The 18,051-nt window shown below is 48.3% G+C and overlaps 1 protein-coding gene across 7 annotated transcripts in view; it reads left to right on the top strand.

The window, feature by feature from the left end:
• The first annotated feature begins 1,778 nt into the window (after nt 1–1,778).
• GPR156 (G protein-coupled receptor 156) overlaps nt 1,779–18,051 on the top strand; it is a 66,879-nt gene continuing 50,606 nt past the window's right edge. For all 7 annotated transcript variants that reach the window (XM_073309475.1, XM_073309485.1, XM_073309502.1 and 4 more), the window contains exon 1: nt 1,779–2,290. The gene's annotated coding sequence lies outside the window, so the exon portion shown is untranslated. The remainder of the gene's footprint in view (nt 2,291–18,051) is intronic.

The raw sequence follows: 18,051 nt of genomic DNA, 5'->3' as shown, positions 1-18,051 counted from the left end.
AAGAGAGATAAAGAACGGATGTTGCTTGAATGCCAGCAAACACCAGGACCACACACTGCCATGCTTTCTTATGCAATGATTCCAGACTATGTGCTGCTGGCCTGCCGTGGTAAAGTGTCCTACCATGGAGGACGGAATAAGGCTGCCCTCCCCAGAAACCTTTTGCAAAGGCTTTGGGAGTACATCCAGGAGAGCTTCATTGGGATGTGCCTGGAGGATTTCCGCTCCATCCCCAGATACGTTAACAGACCTTTCCAGTAGCTGTACTGGCCGCGAATGCATCCCAAGTCTTCAGGGCAGATTAATCATTAAATACGCTTGCTTTTAAACCGTGTATTATATTTACAAAGGTACACTCACCAGAGGTCCCTTCTCCACCTTCTAGGTCCGGGAGCCCACCTTCAGTGGGTTGGGAGGGTACTAGATCCAGGTTGAAAAACAGTTCCTCGCTGTCAGGGAAAAGGGTTTCTCCACTTGCTTGCTGTGCTTCAACCTCCTCCTCATCTTCCTCGTCCCCAATATCCGCATCCCTATTGCGTGAGAGTCCATTGACGGAGTCCATGCACAGGGCTGGGGTAGTTATAGGGGCACTCCCTAGAATGGCATGCAGCTCATCATAGAAGTGGCATGTCTGGGGCTCTGACCCGGAGCAGCCGTTTGACTCTCTGATTCTTTGGTAGGCTTGCCTGAGCTCCTTAAGTTTCACGCGGCACTGCTGCGGGTCCCTGTTATAGCCTCTGTCCTTCATGCCCTTGGAAATTTTTTCAAATATTTTGGCATTTCGTCTCTTCTCCCCACACAGCAATCAGATCCAGTACCTCCTATTCGGTCCATGCTGGAGCTCTTTTGCGATTGTGGGACTGCATAGTCACCTCTGCTGAAGAGCTCTGCATGGTCACCTGTGCTGATCAGCTCGCCACGCTGGCCAAACAGGAAATGAAATTCAAAAGTTCGCAGGGCTTTTCCTGTCTACCTGGCCAGTGTATCTGAATTGAGAGTGCTGTCCAGAGCGGTCACAATGGAGCACTCTGGGATAGCTCCCGGAGGCCAGTACCGTCAAAATGCGTCCGCACTACCCCAAATTGGACCCAGCAAGGTCGATTTCAGCGCTAATCCACTCGTCAGGGAGGAGTACAGAAACCGGTTTTAAGAGCTCTTAAAGTCAGAAAAAATGGCTTCGAATTTTGGACGGGTGCAGGGCTAAATCAATCTAACGCTGCTAAACTCGTAGTGTAGACCAGGGCTTAGAAGTAGCGCTGATTATGCTATATTGGCTGTAGCATATCTGCAGCTATAGCAGGTTGTACTATGGTTCTCTGCGCGTTGCCCAGCTAAATAAGGCTCTATTGGGTCAAGCTGTGGATGGGAGTCGAACAGAAAGTGCGCGTGGCTCAAATAGAGGTAGTTCTTTTTGCTCTGTCAGGACTGAGTCGGGGTGCTGCTGCTGGAGGCAGCATAAAGCCTGAGAGCCTTTTCCTGTCGGGCATTACAGGGCCTGCAGTACCCATGACAAAGTCAGGGTCATTAGCACCACTGGCCTGGCCAAAGTCTAGTCACAGGGCCTCTTGGGTTCCCCTGCAGTGTCAGCTGGGCTCAGTGTTCTCATTGGCTTCCCTGGCCTGGTGTGTGAACCACAGGGTGACCAGATGTCCCGATTTTATAGGGACAGTCCCCACTTTTGGGTCTTTTTCTTCTCTAGGCTCCTATTACCCCCCACCCCCGGCCCAACTTTTCGCATTTGCTGCCTCGTCACCCTCGTTGCACAGTCCCACCCCGAGGCCAGGTGAGGCGCTCCCAGCGTGTGTCTGCCTCTCTCTCCAGGGCTGTGGGATCCTTAAGGACGAACGGGGTCGCTTGAAACTCGGCGGGCCGGATCCCCTCCGAGGAGGAGCTCCACGGCCTGGGGCGGGGGCTGCGCTGGGGCAGGCGGGGCGGGACGGCCCCTCCTCCCCTTCCCCGCGGCCCGGCACCTCCCCTGGGTTGCCGGGCTGAGGAGCCGGCTGCGCGCCTCCCGCGTGCCTTTACCGCTGCCCTTCCCGGTGCCCCGGGAGCCTGGAGGCGCGGGGCGAGCCGGCCCGGCCCGGCAGCGGCGTCTTTTCTACTCCCCTCCACAATGCCCGGCCCCCGGGGCACCCACCTCCCCGGTCGCCGACGTCGTGACTCTCCCCAGGCAGCCCCCCATGTATGTGCCCGCCTCCACGCGCACAGAGCGGGCTCTGCAGCCCCCCGCGGGGCAGGAGCGACGGGCCCCCTCCCCGCACCTGGCCGAGGAGAGCACCTGCTCTGATGCGTGAGTCTGAGAGTTTCTAGCTCCTCTTAACCCCCCACCCCCCTGCAACGAGAATTGGCTGTTTCAGGTTCCCCTCCGTTTGGGAGGCGCCCCCTGCCTCGGACCCTTCTCCCGGGGCGGGGGGCAGATAAACTCTGCTGCGGCTCTACATACTTGGTTTTTTTTTTTTCCCCCTACAGCGGTGGTGGTGGACTGTTTGGAAACTCCCTGCACCTCGCCCTGGGTGGAGGATAAAGAATTGTACAGGCTTTCTCTAGCTGGGCAAACACAATTTTAAACAAGAAGCACCGAAACTGTTCTTTTTAATGTATGTGTGTGTGTGTGGGGGGGTGTATTTTAATTGAAAAACACACTGGCTGCTCAGATGGAGATGACGGAGGGTTGACAATTTTTGCAGAGTTCATGGAAAGTTCAGCTCACCAGTTTATCTGGGTTAAAAGATTTAAAAGAGTGGTAAAAATAAGGCTGCGATCCTGCATCTAGCTCTATGCAGGCACAGGGATCTGTCTAGACTCTATGTGGAACCAGTTACAGGACAGGATTGGGACCTAAATGTCCTCCCAGTGTTACTAACAGCACAGGGAATTAACTTCAGGTAGTAGTTTATTAAAATAGAAAGAGAGTTAAAATCTGACTTGCTTTTCTACATTAATGCTCTGTTTACTTCTTGTGTTTCATTCAGTTTGTTGCACTTACCCGTTCTAAGAACATAAGAATGGCTGTACTGGGTCAGACCAATGGCCCATCTAGCTCAGTATTCTGTTTTCTGATAGTGGCTAGTGCCAGGTGCTTCAGAGAACAGAACAGGACAATTATGGAGTGATGATCCATGCCTTGTTGTCCATACTCAGTTTCTGACCGTCAGAGATTTAGGGCATGGGGATACATCCCTGAACATCTTGGTTAATAGCCATTGATGGACCTGTCCTCTTATTCTTTTTTTAACCCAGTTATACTTTTATACTTTTGGTCTAATTCTTTTGATGACTATTGCAGTGCTCCATACATTTTCACAGAGGAATTAGCAGTGCTTTCTTGACTCTCCTGCATTAGCACAGGGCAGTAATGTTTGGGTTGCAAATACTGTAGGTAGAAGTTTGCATGATGATAGAAATATCTCCTAAATAAATTACTGAACCTGCATTTGGGGCCTGACTGGCACTTTTTGAAGTGACAGGCAGATGTAACCACAATTTGCAAATTTCTTGCTACAGATAATTTTTCTGGAAAAATGTAAATGATGATTATTTTATAGTCCTGTTGACAGCATCCTAGAAACACCTCCGCTCTCTAAAAGGCAGTGCATTAAAAGCATTTTTGCTTTGTTGTTTGGCATTTTGTGGTGACACAGCTGAGTGCCTCACTGAATGATTTTTAAAAATTAAAAACAATCCTCTGGAAAGATCCTGTTTGTAATGGGATCCTACTGGCGCTTGGTAAATGCAGGGACTTCTTGCAAGAAGATCTGGTAGCAAGATGCCAAATTATGGATCTGTTCAACTACTTGTTTCACAGAAGGCCATATGTCCTCAGCAAGCCTGTTTGATTGTGTATTTTATTTTTGGGTTGGGGTGGTGAGAGGGGATGGGATGGGATGTGAGCAAACCTACTGATAAAGCTGCGTACAATCAGTCAGCATGGGGGAAGGGAGAGAGAGAAGCTGATGTGCCTTTCAGTGTTGAACCATCATTATTGTTCTACTTCTAAGTAATGGGAACACTGCAAAGCACTTGGCACCCAAGCCTGAAAGAGGCTGAGCATCTTAACTCCCAGAGAAGTCAAGTGGAGTTGAAGGGAGCTTAGCACCTCAGACCACTTGACCCTTTGCATATTTCAGAGAATGCAGTTTAATTTTTTTTCTAGGTGCCTTTGCTTAGGTCTGAATTTTCCATTGCAGATAGTTTGCAGACTAAAAGGGGCTGAGGAGTTGCCTGCCACTGAATATGTTGCCCGTAGGAAATTAGATCCCAGGTAACTCAGCTGTCTGTTAGGAGCTGTAAGTATTGTATTACAGCTGGCATTTCTTGCAACCTTTGTGTTTCTCCTCCATCACCTTATACATACTGTATAACTGCATTTTGTATGTATCTTTCATACATACCCCGGCACTATACAGTTAGCCCCAGATCCTCAGAGGTTCTTAGGTGCTTAAATGCCTTTGAGGATCTGGACTTGAGCCTGGGTGCTTATGTTCTAATGCAACAAGAAGATACGAATTTGATGCGAGAATCACTGGGGGAAGTTCTATGGTTTGCATTATGCTGGAGGTCAGATTAGTTGAGCATTATCACCCCTTCTGACTCTCAGATCTATGTACTTGACTTTACTGTCACAAAAAAATGTTTACTCCTATTAGGCCAACATAACTATGGTGGAACAAGCTGGACTCCATTCTGCCTCCTGCATCAGCAACACAACTATTAGCTAAATTCCACAGCTGCCCTGCCCTGAAAAGAGATGTTACACTTCCTAGGGTTATCAACCATCCTGAAATTTGTGCCATCTGATTTTTGTAGCAGTTCTGCTTTGATCAGCTCCAGGAGTAATTAAGGAGATTTGAGTATGTTTGGAATGCTAGGGTGCTATTGTGAGGGATCTCATGAAAACAGTAGCTCTACCTTTAAGCCTGGCTAGAGCATCCTTAGAGCACTGTTCGGCTCTGAAAAGTGACTTATCTAAAAACAACCCTTTCTTTCTCCACAGCTCGTCCTCTTGAGCATATAGCTGCTGACTTTTGTGATTAATTACATTGTATTTTTAATTAATTGTCCCCCTGCACCTGCAGTGTGAGCTAGATGCCTATTGTTGTTTTATAAATCAAATAAATAATCAGGTTTTACTGCCTTTTACTCCTGTGAGCCCTACAGAAACAGCATAGCTAAGGGGGGGGGGGAGCTGTAGGCTATCCTTCCTTGTGCATCATTGCATAATTGTTTACCATGCTCTGGTGACACCTGTGCAAACTCGTTGAAGGCAATGGCAATAGGTGTCACAGGGGAGGCGTAAGTGATCCTGCAGAATCTTTACTGCTGCTGATGGAGGTGACAAGGAAAGAGCCCAGCATGACCCTCAGATCCCAGGGTCAGTTGGCGGAGCTCATATTTAGAAACCCCTCATTTCACTTGCAGACTGAGCATATTTGGTATGGAAATCACTGAGAGACTATAAAGCAGAGCCCCACAGTGCCATTTTAGAATCGCTTTTTTGAGTAGACCTGCACTTTAAACGCTCGTTAGCATTGGCAGCCTGTGATATGCAGGAGGTCAGACTAGATGATCCCTTCTGGCCTTAAACTTTATGAATGTATGACACTCTGACTTGTCCTTGCATGGCCCATCACCATATACCTGGGCATTGGACAAAGGATGAAGAAGCAGTAATTGAGAGCTGTGCCCAGTGGCACAGAGATGAGCAACCATTCAACAGCCAAGCAAGTCCTGTCCCTGGGCCAATGCAGATGAAATCTCGAAACAGTGGGAAAGGACATCACAGGGAACCTCAAATGTCTTGGAAGGTAAAAGAGGAAAAATGGTTGTCCAGGGATATCAAACCTAGATTTATTGAGGCATGATGAGTATATGCCAGTATGCCCCTGATATTACATCCCAGTGTGAGGAGAATGGTCCACAGCACGCTGATTTAGTGCTATAGTGGATAAGTGCAAATGTCAGACTGTCATGATACAACATCATGACATGTCTTTGTCCTGCAAGACAATAGAGCACAGGTGGCTGCCCTCAGTAGCTTTGACTCTCATGAGTAGAGCATTCAGGGGTTTGTCTATGGAGAAGTTTAAATATTCATGAGAATGGAGAAGAGAGATGCCTGGTCCAGAGTCTGAATCTGCTGAAATATTCATTGTCCTCAGTGATGCTTATCTGATATTGGAGTAGGGAAGCACAAAGCAGCAGGGAGTGGCTCCTCTATTGGGCAGTGGGGAGCAGGTGGCAGGATGTAGAAACTGTAGTTAAATATTTCAAAAGCTTCGCAGGCTCAGGGGGCTGGTGCTAGAGTAGCTCATCCTTCACTCTAGGGGATTGCTTGGGATCCAGGCTGGGCTAGCGGGGTTGAAAAGTGATGATCATTTCAGGGGTGTTTGGTGATCTCTCTGAAATGAGTCTGGGGGGAGGGAGTTTCAGTCCAGTTCCCAGTGGATAAGTGTCCCCAAAACCGCCATCACAGCTGGACCGCTGGTAGGCATTCTCAGCGAAGAAGATAAGGACTTACAGGCACAGGGACTGACGTGTGCTGGTACCGAGAGGTCTGATGGAGACACATTGGTGGGTGGTAGTGTTGTGGTTTGCTCTGTTGCTGTTTGTGGCTAAACAGAGGCTACAGATTTTCTTTTTAAAATAATAAAAGGTCTGTATTTCATTTCATTATTCCATTAAAATGTAAGACTGTCTCCGTGGGGGAGGGGGTTGTTTCCTCCTCCCAGAGTTCCTCTGCATCCATGCTGGGTAACGTACTGATGTTTGTGCACCCTTATGCCCTCCGCTTGATGGGGATAGGGTATGCATGAGTGTGTGCATGCATGTATTCTTGTTCTCTGTTCTGTGCGCTGAAGTCAGGGTTTGGAGGTCAGATGAATCCGTCATGATGGTAAGTTTCCCAGCCTCATGGCATTGCACTGGCACGACGTAACCTTTAATCACAACATTGTGTTTCAGCAACGTGCCCGGCAGCGGTGTGATGGGTCATGACGAGAGGCGACTCGTGGGAGGGGCATGAAGGGTCAAGTGCCCCTTCAGCAGGGAGAGGAAGGGGCAGGACCGGAGCCTCTTCCAGCCATGGTACCTGGGACCCTGCCCGGTGCAGCGCAGCGGTTGACCGGGAGAGCACCTGGCTGCGGCAGAAGCAGGCCGCCCCCTGGAGACCGCAGGGCCCCTGGACTGGGAGCAGGGCGGGGAGAAGTCACCTAGGGAGGTCACGTGCCCTCCCGCACAGTGACAACATTTGAACAATCACATTCGATCTTGGCGGTGCAGTAATCTTAGTAGGTTAGTTTGCTCTTGGTATCTGTATTGATTGAGGCCTGAAAAAAGCCAATAAGCCCCAACATAGCTCAAGTGGTATTAACCTGGGTTTGGGGGCAGTGATCACGATTCCCTTCCCCACTGCACAGGTGATTCAGCTGAAAACAGTGACATCTTGGTGGAGATGGCTATAGCCCGCCCTGAGGTCACGAGATCTGGTGTCATGGCCTGCAGCCTTTCAAGCAAAGTTGGGTCAGGGCTGCTTCTTAATTGTCCAGCTTGTTTTCAGTTGAATAATATGCAGTTCTCCCTGCCCTCAGCCATTTAGGGTCCAGCCTCTGCAGCAGGGGTGGGCAAACTATGGCCCAGGGGCCACATCCGGCCCTTCAGCCATTTTAATCCGGCCCTCAAGCTCCCGCTGACTGGGGAGCGGGGTCTGGGGCTTGCCCCACTACGTACGTGCTGTGGCTCCATGCAGCTCCCGGAAGCAGCGGCATGTCCCCCCTCTGGCTCCTATGTGTAGGGGCAGCCAGGGGGCTCCACACACTGCCTTCGCTCCAAGCGCCACTCCCACAGCTCCCATTGGCAGGGAACCATGGCCAATGGGAGCAGCAGGGGCAGCACACCGAGCCGCCTGGCTGCACCTCCATGTAGGGGCTGGAGTGGGGACATGACGCTGCTTCTGGGAGCTGCTTGAGGTAAGCGCCACCTGGAGCCTGTATCCCTGCCTCGCTCCTGCGCCCCAGCCCTGATCCCTCTCCCGCTCTCCGAACCACTTGGTCCCAACCTGGAGCACCCTCCTGCACCTCCAACCCCTCAGCCCCACCCTAGATCCCATACCCCCAGCCAGAACCTTCAACCGCCTCCTGCCCCAGCTCAGAGCAGCTTCCCACACCCTGAACTTCTCATTTCTGGCCCCACCCCAGAGCCCGTACCCCCAGCCAGAGCCCTCACTCACCCCAACCCCCAATTCCATGAGCATTCATGGTCCTCCATACAATTTCCATACCCATATGTGGCCCTTGGGCCAAAAGGTTTGCCCACCTCTGCTCTGCAACAACAGTGATCCCAAGCCCCTGGCCTGAATGCTGCAGTAAAACAGGCCCCTGGTCTGTGAACTGGTTTCAGGGGGTCTGGCTGGCGTTAGACTCACAAGGGCCCAGGGCAGAAAGCTGAAGTCCCGCCATACAGGACTGCAGCCTGGGGCCCTGAGCTCCAGCACCTGGGGCTGAAGCGTGAACAACTTAACTTTGTGACGCCCCTTGTGGCGTGGGCCCGCAGGCAATTTCCCTGCTTCCTACTCCTTAATGCCAGCCGTAGATTTTATATGGAGGAAAACAATTGTTGTGTTACAGGTGGGCCATGGAGTTTTTATAGCATGTTGGGGTGGGGTGGGGGGCTCAGAAAGAAGCAGTTGAGAACCCCTCCGCTAAGCAACTCTTTCAGTAGAGCCGCTCTAGGTAAGATCTCTTGCTGTTTCACTTTCTGCATGTGAAGCGCCTGCCTGATACTTAGGGAAAGTGCTGTAAGCTCTGCCAAGCTTGACGCCTGGAGCTGTGGATTATCTCAGCATGATGGGAAAAGAGAATCCAAACACTGGGGGCTGCATTGCTTCCCTGTTGTTTTTGGAAGGCAGAGCTGTTTACAGTTTGTTTTCTTCATTTAGTCCATGCTGTGGACTTATACATGGCATTCAGCAATCCCCACAGGAGGGTTCACTATGGGGAGGGGTTGTTTAGAGGGTATGGAATTGCTTAGAGTCAGTTACAGAGCCAGGGACTCTTGTTCTCTCCATCCAATAAATTCTTGTCATGTCATTATCAGCTTCAGCAAGTCTTTGCGCCGAATCTCCTTTTGCTGTAAATTTCGTTTCCCAGTTTTCTTTCTTTGGGAATCTATGGAATCTATCCATCTGTCTCTGTGTATTTCTAATGTGCCTATCACTATACCACCACTAGGATTAGGCAAATATCCTGCAAGGTGCAAAGAGCGAGAGATTTGGGTGCTTAGCGCCTTGTAGAATTATCTTCCTGGTTCAGAAAACGTGAGCGCTTTTTTGGTGCATATAAATATCCTTTATTGCTGAATATAAACAGTAGATCATGGAGTGATAAAGGACCTGGACTATCTAGGTCTTATTCATTCTAGAACTTAATAATAGTGATAATTTTATATTTTAATGCTAATTAAAATATGATCACTTTTTTACATTAATACCTTTTGCTGCAGTGAGTGAAGCCAAACGCAGCTGGGCTTCCCTCACTATGAAAATTGGCTAAAAGCAGAATGAAATTGACCAGCATGCTTTCACTTTCCCAAGCTGAGCAAAATGCAAAGAACAAACAAGCGGCATCAGTGGCAAGAAATTAGATTTTTAAAAAAATAATTGTTTTAATAAACTTGGGTATTAGCAGCAAAATGAGTAAGACATTTAAAAATTGAAAGAGGTCCCCTGGGCCTATTTATGTGGAAATATCTCCCACCAGAGGGTAACTCGGTGACTTCCCCTCACTGCATTTCTTGTAAAGTCAGAGTGAAGGGTTTGCGGCTCTCTGGTGTTTGTAGGGAATGAGACCTCTCCAGTGTTGCCAACTCTTGGGATATCTGGTGATGTTTTTCCTCTTTCAGTCTCCGCTCCTGGAATCATGGAGATTCTCCAGCTTTTATTTTTAAAACAATGTAAGTGGTTGCAGAGAAAAGCTTGAAAACATGAACCTTGAAGGTTTAAATATCAGAAGGCAAACTTAAAAAAAAAACCCTGTAATGTATTATTTAAAAACACATCTTGTGATTTTTAAGTCAGTCTCATGGTTGTTGCAGGCCCTGACTCATGACTTGTGAGTGGTTGGCAATACCGCAGTGGATCCTGGGAATCAAAAGAGAAAGGATCCCTCTGGGTTTGTTGTGATTTTTGCCAGATCAGAAACCTAGTGAAAAACCTGAAACCTGGCCTGAGGGTTTTATTAAATGAAATGTAAAACCCATATTCTTGTGATTCACATTGTAGGCATAGTTACTGCAATCTTCCATTGTTCTGTACTGTTTCCTTAGACATTAAATACACTCTTTCCAAGTTACTTGCTTTTTTAGCATCTAATTAAAGTTTTAACTAAATCAGTCTGACTGTGCTAAAAACTTGTTTGATGCTGACCTAGCTGGACAGGAATGCAGGTCTTTTAAAAATTGACACAATTCCAAATTCAGCTGTTCACTCTTCTGAGATTTTTAGGTCCTCAGTTTTCTACCTTTTGACTCATTGAACTTCTTCACAAACACAGATCAAATCTGGATCTTCTATTTTAAATGCTAAAAAAGAGCATGGAACCAGCCAGGATTCATGATTTTTTGTCTTGTCTGGACTCTTGTATTTTGTATCATAACTTTTTTAAATAGTTGTTTTTATTTTTGCCTCTTTGTGTGGTTCTACAACATAATTACAGATTGATCCTTGATTTTGGGTGGTTTTAAAGGCAAAAAGAGACTGTTCTTTAATGAAGTTGAGAGCTTTGATACAGCCTGGAACAGGGATTTAAATGATCATTCCAGCTGTTCTTTGATGAGAATGAGGGCACTGAAAAAGTCTTATTTGCAGAATCTTCATATTCATCATAGTTTTGTTCTTCTACTTTGGTAGACAAAGTTTTGTTCAATGATGCCTTTGATTTTGAAGAATCCAAAGAAATATTTCTGGCAGATTTCATGAGTATGAATCTTTTCTATCTTACACTTATGAACTTTTACATTAGAAGAATTTGGTGTTCATTATTTCAGGCCACTTAGTCACTCGTTTCCCATCAATTTTAGGCACGCTGAATTAGATACATTCAGACGCTGATGTTTGGTAATAACTAAATGCTAATCCATTTGCTGTATTGAGCAGCAGCTTTCACATGTACTACAGTTAAGGCTGAGAAACTGCAGTCTAGTGAATTCAACACTGAAGACTGAGGAAAAAAAAACAAACAAAGAAAGGTAAGCGAACTGGTTTAATGTAAAACTCACATTCCCAGATGCCCTGATCATCTTCCAGAACTGTCTAGATGCTAGTTGACTGAGCCCTCCTAACAATCTGTGACTCCTCTCACAAAATCCAATGCTTGTTGAATCCACCCACAAGCTACACTCCTCTCCCCAACCGGTAATGACTTCACTCGTTTCCCTTCCCCTCTAGATTATTGTTTCCTAACAAGCCTAATGGGCATAACCAAAAAGACATTCTTGTCACTTTCGGAGAACTTCTTAGGCCTGGTCTACACTATGAGTTGAGTTTGAATTTAGCAGCGTTATCTCGTTTTAACCCTGCACCCCTCCACACAATGAAGCCCTTTTTTTCGACTTAAAGGCTCTTAAAATAGATTTCTTTATTCTACCCCCGACGAGGGGATTAGCGCTGAAATCGGCCTTGCCGGGTTGAATTTAGGGTACCGTGGATCCAATTCGATGGTATTGGCCTCCGGTAGTTATCCCAGAGTGCTCAGTTGTGACCGCTTTGGTCAGTGCTCTCAACTCAGATGCACTGGCCAGGTAGACAGGAAAAGCCCCGTGAACTTTTGAATCTCATTTCCTGTTTGGCCAGCGTGGTGAGCTCACCTGCATAGGTCACCATGCAGAGCTCATCATCACAGGAGACCATGTAGTCCCAGAATTGCCAAAGAGTTCCAGCATGGACCGAACGGGAGGTAGAGGATCTGATCGCTGTGTGGGGAGACGAGTCCATGCTGGCAGAACTCCGTTCGAAAAGATGAAATGCCAAAATATTTGAAAAAATTTCCAAGGGCATGAAGGACAGAGGCAATAACAGGGACCCGCAGCAGTGCCGTGTGAAACTTAAGGAGCTCAGGCAACCCTACCAAATGGCCACTCCAGTTCAGAGCCTCAGACATGCCGCTTCTATGATGAGCTGCATGCCACTCTAGGGAGTGCAGCCACCACTACACCAACCCTGTGCTTTGACTCTGTCCAAGGAGTGGGAGGCAACTCGAAAGCGGGTTTTGGGGGCGAGGAAGATGATAGCTTACAGCAAGGAAGCGGAGAATCCAGTTTCCCCGGCAGCCAGTATCTGTTTATCACCCTGGACCTGGACCCAGTACCCCCCAAACCAACCCAAGGCAGGCTCCCGGCCCTTGAAGGCAGAGAAGGGACCTCTGGTGAGTGTACCTTTGTAAATACTGTACATGGTTTAAAAGCAAGTGCGTTTAATGATTAATTTGTCCTGGCATTCGGGGCCAGTACAGCTACTGGAAAAGTCTGTTAATGTGTATGGGGATGGAACGGAAATCCTCCAGGCACATCCCCATGAAACTTTCCTAGATATACTCTCAAAGCCTTTGCAAAAGGTTTCTGGGGAGGGCAGCCTTATTCCGTCCTCCATGGTAGGACACTTTACCACAGCAGGCCAGCAGCACGTAGTCTGGAATCATTGCATAAGAAAGCATGGCAATGTGTGGTCCTGGTGTCTGCTGGCATTCAAGCAACATCCGTTCTTTATCTCTCTGTGTTATCCTCAGGAGTGTGATATCATTCATGGTCACCTGGTTGAAATAGGGGAATTTTATTAAGTGGACATTCAGAGGTGGCTGTTTGTCTGTGGCTGAACAGAAATCTTCCCCGCTGTTAGCCACGCGGTGGGGGGAGGGGTGAAGCAAACATCCCAGAGAATTGCGGGGGGGGGGGTTAGTTGGGTTTCTGCTGCACATGAACCTGGAAACCGCAGCCCCTCCTTTTAAATGGCCAACCCAACAGTACTTCGTATGTGAAATGGGGGCGCTGCTGTTTGCAGCTATTCCCACATGTTAAGAAGGTTAAAGAAGCCAAAAGACTGTGGCTTACCATGGCTGCCTGCAAGCCAAATTCTGCTGCCTGGCCCTTGCTGAGTGATCTCACACCAAACCGGCATACCCTCAATAAGAGGCAAAATGTGACCTTGTAATGAAAGCACATGTGCTATGTAATGTTAACAGCAAGGTTTACCATGAAAGAGTGTACCCATTGTTCTATAAAATGGGTCTTCTTAGCTACCACTCTCCCTTTTTTTCCTCCACCAGCTGCATATGTTTCTCCTTCCCAGAGGCTAGCGAAGATTAGAAGGCGAAAAAACCACACTCGTGATGAAATGTTCTGACCTCATGCTGTCCTCCCACACTGACAGAGCATAGCAAAATACGTGGAGGCAGACAATCTCAGAGTCGCAGGAAAACACAATATGACCGTGAGGAGAGGTGGCAGGCTGAAGATGGTAGGTGGCGTCAGCTTGCTGAAAGAAGGCAGGAGTCAATGCTCAGGCTGCTGGAGGATCAAACTCATATGCTCCAGCATGTGGTTGAGCTGCAGGAAAGGCAGCAGGAGCACAGACTGCCGCTATAGCCCCTGTGTAACCAACCACCCTCCTCCCCAAGTTCCATAGCCTCCTCACCCAGATGCCCAAGAACACGGTGGGGGGATCCTCTGGCCACCCAGCCACTCCACCCCAGAGGATTGTCCAAGCAACAGAAGGCTGGCATTCAATAAGTTTTAAAGTGCTGTGTGGCCATGTCCTTCCCTCCTCCACTACCCCTCCCAGGCTACCTTGGCAGTTACCCATATTTGTGTGATGAATAAATAAAGAATGCATGAACGTGAAGCAACAATGACTTAATTGCCTCTGCAAGCTGTGATCGAGGGGGAGAGAGGAGGGTGCATAGCTTATAGGAAAGTAGAGTGAAACCAGTGGAGGTTTCCATGAAGGAGAACCAAACAGAACTGTCACACCATAGCCATTCCTGAAACTGGTTTTCAAAGCTTCTCTGATGCGCACCGCGCCTCCTGTACTTTAACTGCCCTGGTGTCTGGCTGGGCATAATCAGCGGCCACGCTATTTGCCTCAACCTCTCACCCTGCCATAAATGTCTCCCCCTTACTCTCACAGATTATTGTGGAGCGCACAGCAAGCAGTAATAACAATGGGAATATTGGTTTTGCTAAGGTCTAACTGAGTCAGTAAACTGCGCCAGCACACTTTTAAACATCCAAGTGCAAATTCTACCACTATTCTGCACTTGCTCAGCCTATAGTTGAAGAGCTCTTGACTACTGTCCAGGGTGCCTGTGTATGGCTTCATGAGCCATGGCATTAAGGGGTAGGCTGCATCCAAGGGTAGCTATAGGCATTTCAGCATCCCCAACGGTTATTTTCTGGTCTGGAAAGTAAGTCTCTTGCTGCAGCTGTTTCTACAGACCAGAGTTCCTGAAGATGCGAGTGTCATGTACCTTTCCCAGCCATCCCACATTGATGTTGGTGAAACGTCCCTTGTGATCCACCAGTGCTTGCAGTACCATTGAAAAGTACCCCCTTTCGGTTTATGTACTCGCTGCCTTGGTGCTCCGGTGCCAAGACAGGGATATGGGTTCCATCTATCGCCCCACCACAGTTAGGTAATCCCATTGCAGCAAAGCCATCTACTATGACCTGCACATTTCCCAGAGTCACTACCCTTAGAATCATAGAATATCAGGGTTGGAAGGGACCTCAGGAGGTCATCTAGTCCAACCCCCTGCTCAAAGCAGGGCCAATCCCCAATTAAATGATCCCAGCCAGGGCTTTGTCAAGCCTGACCTTAAAAACTTCTAAGGAAGGAGATTCTACCACCTCCCTAGGTAAAGCATTCCAGTGTTTCACCACCCTCCTAGTGAAAAAGTTTCCTAATATCCAACCTAAACCTCCCCCACTGCAACTTGAGACCATTACTCCTTGTCCTGTCCTCTTCCACCACTGAGAATAGTCTAGAACCATCCTCTCTGGAACCACCTCTCAGGTAGTTGAAAGCAGCTATCAAATCCCCCCTCATTCTTCTCTTCTGCAGACTAAACAATCCCAGTTCCCTCAGCCTCTCCTCATAAGTCATGTGTTCCAGACCCCTAATCATTTTTGTTGCCCTTCGCTGGACTCTCTCCAAATTTCTCCACATCCTTCTTGTAGGGTGGGGCCCAAAACTGGACACAGTACTCCAGATGAGGCCTCAATGTTGAGCAGAGGGGAATGATCACGGCCCTCGATCTGCTCGCTATGCCCCTACTTATACATCCCAAAATGCCATTGGCCTTCTTGGCAACAAGGGCACACTGCTGACTCATATCCAGCTTCTTGTCCGTCACCCCTAGGTCCTTTTCCACAGAACTGCTTCCTAGCCATTCGGTTCCTAGTCTGTAGCTGTGCATTGCGTTCTTCGGTCCTAAGTGCAGGACCCTGCACTTATCCTTATTGAACCTCATCAGATTTCTTTTGGCCCAATCCTCCAATTTGTCTAGGTCCCTCTGTATCCTATCCCTGCCCTCCAGTATCTACCACTCCTCCCAGTTTAGTATCATCCGCAAATTTGCTGAGAGTGCAATCCACACCATCCTCCAGATCATTTATGAAGATATTGAACAAAACCGGCCCTGGGACCGACCCCTGGGGCACTCTACTTGACACCAGCTGCCAACTAGACATGGAGCCATTGATCACTACCCGTTGAGCCTGACAATCTAGCCAACTTTCTACCCACCTTATAGTGCATTCATCCAGCCCATACTTCTTTAACTTGCTGACAAGAATACTGTGGGAGACCGTGTCAAAAGCTTTGCTAAAGTCAAGAAACAATACATCCACTGCTTTCCCTTCATCCACAGAACCAGTAATCTCATCATAGAAGGAGATTAGATTAGTCAGGCATGACCTTCCCTTGGTGAATCCATGCTGGCTGTTCCTGATCACTTTCCTCTCATGCAAGTGCTTCAGGATTGATTCTTTGAGGACCTGCTCCATGATTTTTCCAGGGACTGAGGTGAGGCTGACTGGCCTGTAGTTCCCAGGATCCTCCTTCTTCCCTTTTTTAAAAGATTGGCACTACATTAGCCTTTTTCCAGTCATCCGGGACTTCCCCCGTTCCCGTTCGCCACGAGTTTTCAAAGATAATGGCCAATGGCTCTGCAATCACAGCCGCCAATTCCTTTAGCACTCTTGGATGCAACGAGTCCAGCCCCATGGACTTGTGCACGTCCAGCTTTTCTAAATAGTCCCTAACCACCTCTTTCTCCACAGAGGGCTGGCCATCTATTCCCCATGTTGTGATGCAGCAGTCTGGGAGCTGACCTTGTTAGTGAAGACAGAGGCAAAAAAAGCATTGAGGACATTAGCTTTTTCCACATCCTCTGTCACTAGGTTGCCTCCCTCATTCATTAAGGGGCCCACACTTTCCTTGGCTTTCTTCTTGTTGCTAACATACCTGAAGAAACCCTTCTTGTTACTCTTGACATCTCTCGCTAGCTGCAGCTCCAGATGCTATTTGGCCCTCCTGATTTCATTCCTACATGCCCGAGCAATATTTTTATACTCTTCCCTGGTCATATGTCCAAACTTCCACTTCTTGTAAGGTGTTTTTTTTATTATGTTTAAGATCTGCTAGGATTTCACCGTTAAGCCAAGCTGGTCGCCTGCCATATTTACTATTCTTTCGACACATCGGGATGGTTTGTCCCTGTAACCTCAACAGGGATTCCTTGAAATACAGCCAGCTCTCCTGGACTCCTTTCCTCTTCATGTTAGTCCCCCAGGGGATCCTACCCATCCATTCCCTGAGGGAGTCGAAGTCTGCTTTCCTGAAGTCCAGGGTCCATATCCTGCTGCTTACCTTTCTTCCCTGTGTCAGGATCCTGAACTCAACCAACTCATGGTCACTGCCTCCCAGATTCCCATCCACTTTTGCTTCCCGGTTTGTGAGCAGCAGGTCAAGAAAAGCTCCTCCCCTAGTTGGCTCCTCTAGCACTTGCACCAGGAAATTGTCCCCTACGCTTTCCGAAAACTTCCTGGATTGTCTATGCACCGCTGTATTGCTCTCCCAGTGGATATCAGGAAAATTAAAGTCACCCATGAGAACCAGAGCGTGCGATCTAATAGCTTCTGCGAGCTGCCGGAAGAAAGCCTCATCCACCTGGTCCGGTGGTCTATAGCAGACTCCCACCACTACATCACTCTTGTTGCTCACACTTCTAAACTTAATCCAGAGACACTCAGGTTTTTCTGCAGTTTCGTACCGGAGCTCTGAGCAGTCATACTGCTCCCTTACATACAGTGCTACTCCCCGACCTTTTCTGCCCTGCCTGTCCTTCCTGAACAGTTTATAACCATCCACGACAGTACTCCAGTCATGTGAGTTATCCCACCAAGTCTCTGTTATTCCAATCACATCATAATTCCTTGACATCACCAGGACCTCCAGTTCTCCCTGCTTGTTTCCAAGGCTTTGTGCCTTCGTATATAAGCACTCGAGAACCTGCTGATCGCCCCTCATTCTCAATATGAGGCAGGAGTACTCCCCTCACAGACATTCCTGCCTGTGCTTCCTCCCGGTATCCTGCTTTCCTACTTACCTCAGGGCTTTGGTCTCCTTCCCCTGGTGAACCTAGTTTAAAGCCCTCCTCACTAGGTTAGCCAGCTTGCTCGCAAAGATGCTCTTCCCTCTCTTTGTAAGGTGGAGCCCATCTCTGCCCAGCACTCCTCCTTCATGGAACACCATCCCATGGTCAAAGAATCCAAAGCCTTCTCTCCGACACCACCTGCGTAGCCATTCGTTGACTTCCACGATTCGACGGTCCCTACCCAGGCCTTTTCCTTACATGGGGAGGATGGACGAGAACACCACTTGCGCCTCAAACTCCTTTATCCTTCCCAGAGCCATGTAGTCCGCAGTGATCCACTCAAGGTCATTCTTGGCAGTATCATTGGTGCCCACGTGGAGAAGCAGGAAGGGGTAGCAATCCAAGGGCTTGA

This window comes from Lepidochelys kempii, chromosome 1 (assembly GCF_965140265.1).
Source record: "Lepidochelys kempii isolate rLepKem1 chromosome 1, rLepKem1.hap2, whole genome shotgun sequence".
In the NCBI taxonomy this organism is placed as follows: domain Eukaryota; kingdom Metazoa; phylum Chordata; order Testudines; family Cheloniidae; genus Lepidochelys; species Lepidochelys kempii.
The sequence above is the reverse complement of the archived record's forward strand: the minus strand, read 5'-3'. Positions and strand labels throughout refer to the sequence as shown.